General features: G+C 40.4%; 1 pseudogene; it reads right to left on the bottom strand.

Annotated features, from left to right (window-relative positions):
• LOC137976142 (flavin-containing monooxygenase 5-like) overlaps positions 1–5000 on the bottom strand; it is a 16280-nt pseudogene that overhangs the window by 168 nt on the left and 11112 nt on the right.

Below are 5000 nucleotides of genomic sequence, written 5' to 3'. Positions count from 1 at the left end.
AACAAAATTAGAATAAGTACTAAAACACGTTTGTTACTTTTTCCCGCATCTTCTTTCTTTGGCAAGCTGCGGGTCTTTGTAGAGTAAACCACATTTGCTCGAGCATCTTCAATGGCCTTTTTGGCACCTTGCCAGGCACCAGGCCCCATAAGACGGAACTGAGGCGGGGTCAAGGGCCAAGGCAGGGTCACGGATTAAGAGCCACCACAAATTTGGCTTACAGCCAATTTCAGCAGCAATTTCATCCGCATAAGAAATGTAGTCAACCTGGGTGATTTACAATTTAAAAAAAATAATAATAACGGCAAATTACTTGAAGGGAATTGCTTTTAAAACAGGATAAAAATTAACGTAACACAAAACAAGTGAATCAAACACTAAAGAAGCAAATATATATATGTTTTTCAGAGGGCAGTCGTTTTCTTCCTGCAGTTACAGTTGCTTTCCGTGGAGGGTGTCTTGCTTGATTGGAGGATTTTTCTGTTGTGCTTCTTAATTATGGTTTGTAGGTTGTCTGTGCAGATCTTGTTGTACCGATCATTTTTCGGAAAATGTTTGCAGACGAGGTTCAGGAACTCTCTGCCGATGTTTGTTGTACGTTCATGCTGTAGGGCGGATTAAACCAAATTATGTTTCTTTGTCTGTTCTTGCGGCTGTTCTGTGCGGTGTGAGTTTCAGTTTTGTAACTGCAGGAAGAAAAACGACTGCCCTCTGAAAAACAACTGTCTGACCTCAAGCGTCGTCTACAACGCCAACGTAACAACAGAAAGCGACCCCATCGGAAAGAACTACATTGGACTAACAGAAGGAACTTTTAGACAACGTTACACGCAGCACAAACTTTCTTTTCGGAACAGAAACTATTCAAACAGCACGGAACTATCAAAACATATCTGGACACTCATAGACAACAACGCCAATTTTACAATTAACTGGAGTATTTTAGCGACCGCCCCGCCTACAGCAACAAAAGCAAGCGGTGCCACGTGTGCCTGACAGAAAAACTTTACTTAATTAGAGCCAAGAAGCCGTCTTTATTAAACAAAAGAACAGAACTCATTTCTAAACGCCGCCACGAGAATAGGTTTTACTGAGAAAATTTCACAAGCCGCCAACAATAGCTCTAGAAAATCGTTATTTCACACGTAGATCAGATAATCACACTAATGAATTAATTAGCTACTTATCTAATTTGTATATAAGAAGGTATGATCCTAGTTGAATAAAGTTCTGTCTGACGAGCGCTTAGGCGCGAAACTCAGAGTAACAGAGAATCGATGCGTCCTCTTTAATCCTTCAACTTATGTATATATATATATGTACATAAGTTGAAGGATTAAAGAGGACGCATCGATTCTTTATATATATATATAAAGTGTTTGAAGTCTTAACTTAATAGTTCCAATGTTAAGGATATGAGTTGTAATGAGAATTATTGACAAACAATGAGAGAAAATTGAAGTTATATTATCAACATAACAGGCAAAGTACGTGATAGAATCAGCTGAAACAATTACATTAATTATCACACTATTTGTGTTCTGGACACATACCTTTATGGTGTGTCTCTTGCTGGCATAAAACCTTTGTGCCATTTTTTTCCTCTTCATTTCGATGTGATCCATCATGACATCCTTTGAAGGAAGAAATTTCTTACCACTGAAGACTTGTGTTGCCCAGCGTGCTTGCAACTCTGACAGCGGGAAAATAGCTCCAGCGGGCTGAACGCAGCCAATAACTGCAAGGGTTGGTTTGGAGAGATTTGGAGTAAACACGTATTTGTATAAGTCAACTTTGTTGTCACTCACAGGTAGAATAGATTGATCTATACATTTAAACCCTATCTTGTATCCTGTACAGAATATGACCACATCCACGTCGCACAATTCAGAGCCATCATCAAAGACAACTCCTGTTTTGGTAAAGTGGCTGACATTTGGCTTGACAACAATGCTGCCTGTGATAATGCGATGTGGAAGGTCATCATTGATCATCCCGTGTTGACTCAAGAGTGAATGTTGCGGACGCACAGAAAATACCTCATGATCAAATCTTGAGTTTAAAGCTCTGGTAAAAAAGAATTCAGCAACTTTTATTGGTAAGAGACTAATGAATCTAGTGAATACTGCTTGGTCGAGAGGTTCTCCCCCTTCCCACATTCGTGACAGAACCCAGGCTCCTCAGCGAGTGCTAAGATAAACTTGTGGGGTATGGCGGCTGAGTTCAACGGCAATGTCGCCTCCAGAGTTACCAATGCCTGTTTGTAAATAGAAAAAAAACTGGTTAATACCTCACAAATAAAGTACAAAATCGGTAGTTGTCCGGTTTTCGTCAGAGGGGATCTTCTTTGAACATATGGGTGTCACGTTGGATTGTATTACCTTGTCTTCAAACGTGATATTTGGTATAGAGCTAAGGTATTTAACCTGTGGTGTGCTCAATTTTAAAGGAGCTTTATCTTCCATTCATGAGTGTTAAGAATGTTTATTCAACTTATTAATCATTTGTGAAGAAAAACCAAAAGAAATGTTTTATTTATGGTTGTATATCTGACGTAGCATCATATAAATTGACATAAACTCTCCGTTGGCCGGGAGTTCTTTGCTTAGATGCCCCGTACTACAATGATAACAGGGAGTTTAAGATCTACGACGGCGACGGTCAACGAAAATGTCACCTCAAAACCTAACTTTGCTTTATCGTAAGTCTTTCGCGATTATTCAGTCTCGTTCACGTCCTACAATATGGGCGAAGTATCCTAAAAATAAACTGGTACGAACGGCTTTTCAGAGTGGAAATAGAGAATGGAAGATTCTCTGTTGGATGCTTACGTTGTCGTCAAAACCTCAATATTGGTGATTTCCACGTCGTAGTTATGCAGAGGACCGCAAACATACTTGCTAAAATCCGTGTTGCACGTGCAGCACGATTATTTATGCTCTTTTAACCAATGATATCATTGTTTTGTGGCGATGTCGTAATCGCACAAAGCGGTACAAAGACCAGCTAAAAAAGCAACTCTCCTTGGCAAAAATTCCACCCAGTTCCTGGTAGGATGATGCCTCCGATCGACAAACGTGGCGGTCAACAGTCCAGAAGGCAAGCCAAGAGTTTGAAATCCAGAGGAGCGGCGCAGCGAGGGAAAAAAGACAACGCCAGAAAGACCGGGCGCTGTCTCAAAATCCGGCCTCACCACCTGCAGCCTTCATCTGCCCGCGATGCAGCAGGACCTGTGCATCACGCATAGGCCTCTACAGTCACCAGCGGGCGTGCAACCCATCAGCCCTTCCCTGATCTTCGTATGCGAAGAACCAGCCATCATCATCATTGTTTTGTGGCGATGTCGTAATCGTAGCCGTCGGCGTTTCTTAAACTCCCAAATGATTGGGAGTAGTGCATTAAATAAGTAGTTTACATTATAAAACTCATTAATAATTCATGATGGCAAGACAAAAGAATTGTTTTATTAACTGATTTATCTTCATTTGCATAAACGTTTTTTTCGATTTTCCCTGTTAAAATGTCTTGAATCACCAAAAATACCCAGTGTACATTTACAAACTCGAGGCGAAGCCGAGAGTTTGTAAATGTGATACAGATCTGCCCCTCGTATTGAATATATTACATATTCGTTGTCAGTGCATGTTGTGTCACATTTACGAACTCTTGAAGTGAATTGTAAATATTACATAAGCCTCAAACATGTGAATACCATTACTTCGTGCGAAGGAAAAAATTACAGAAGGCGACATGGATTGTTTCTTTTTTCAACTTCCTTTCTTCCTTCAACTCTTTTCGCTCCTCCCATGATTATTTCATGAGTTTCCCATGCAATCACAATTAATTTATATAGCCCATTTTCTATTTACATATTTAAATGCGCTTTACAAGTAATCAATGTATTGGTGAGATCGGACATCTGCATATACAGGCGCCACTGGCAGCCGCTATTGAGCGTTTTCACATGACGTCACGGCGGCCATGTTGGTGTCCCAAAACAAAGAAATGGCGGCCATGATGGTGCACCAAACTAATCCTCCGGGAATTGAAATCTATTTTTATGCAAATACTTTCTTTTCTTAAGTAATCCAATATGGCTCCTGGTCACGCGAGTGAAAACGCTTTATTATCTATTAGCGATCTCACCCAACCCGATAATGAATGAATAAATGAAATGACGCCAGATCACAACACCGTGTATGTGTTCTTTTGATGACGTCCAGGGCCCGGTTGTTGAAAAGCCGATTAACGCTAATCCCAGATTAAAAATTAACCAAGGAGTTTATTACTCCACTACTAAATGCTGTTCAACGTTGATATTTGGAAAAATTTTACATTAGAAGAAGTCAATCTTGAAAAAACAAAAATTAGCAAAACAACCTTTCACCAAAAAGTTGAAAACATGAAACAAAAGTTTACGCTAATCCTGGATTAAGCTTATCGGCTTTCGAACAACCGGGCCCTGCAGACAGAGATAAGTCAACCGTGAAGTGTTGTGAGACAAGGTCTACGGTTTATTACGGCAAGCCAAACATGGTAAAAGTACGTTTAGTTTGAAATCACCTACCGAGTTTTCTTAATCGATATGCGAGTTTAAGAAATTACTGCACGAGAAATTGAAGTCATTATACGAGAATGAAAAACTGTCATACGAGATTAGAAATTACCCGGCTATCGAGAATGAAAAACAATTAATTGAGAATAACAATGATGCAACAATATACCGAGAAATCTACATCCTATGACGAGAATAAGAAATCGTTTATAGGTGAGAATGAGAAATCGTCACTCGAGGTTTTTCTAAACCGGTGAGCACCACCTAGTCAGCGGAGTGCAGTTTGGCGGGACTCCCGCGCGCCAACGCCTGCCATGCTTTCTTAACCTTCGCTTTTGGGGATTAAAAAAAATGGCACTGCAGCATGAGCAGCAACTGCGTCAACTTCTCTCAGCCAACATCGAGAGTTCATGCTCAAGTATCCCGTGTGTTTGGACGCTCGCAA

The sequence above is a fragment of the Montipora foliosa genome, chromosome 11, assembly GCF_036669935.1.
Source record: "Montipora foliosa isolate CH-2021 chromosome 11, ASM3666993v2, whole genome shotgun sequence".
Lineage (NCBI taxonomy): Eukaryota > Metazoa > Cnidaria > Anthozoa > Scleractinia > Acroporidae > Montipora > Montipora foliosa.
The sequence above is the reverse complement of the archived record's forward strand: the minus strand, read 5'-3'. Positions and strand labels throughout refer to the sequence as shown.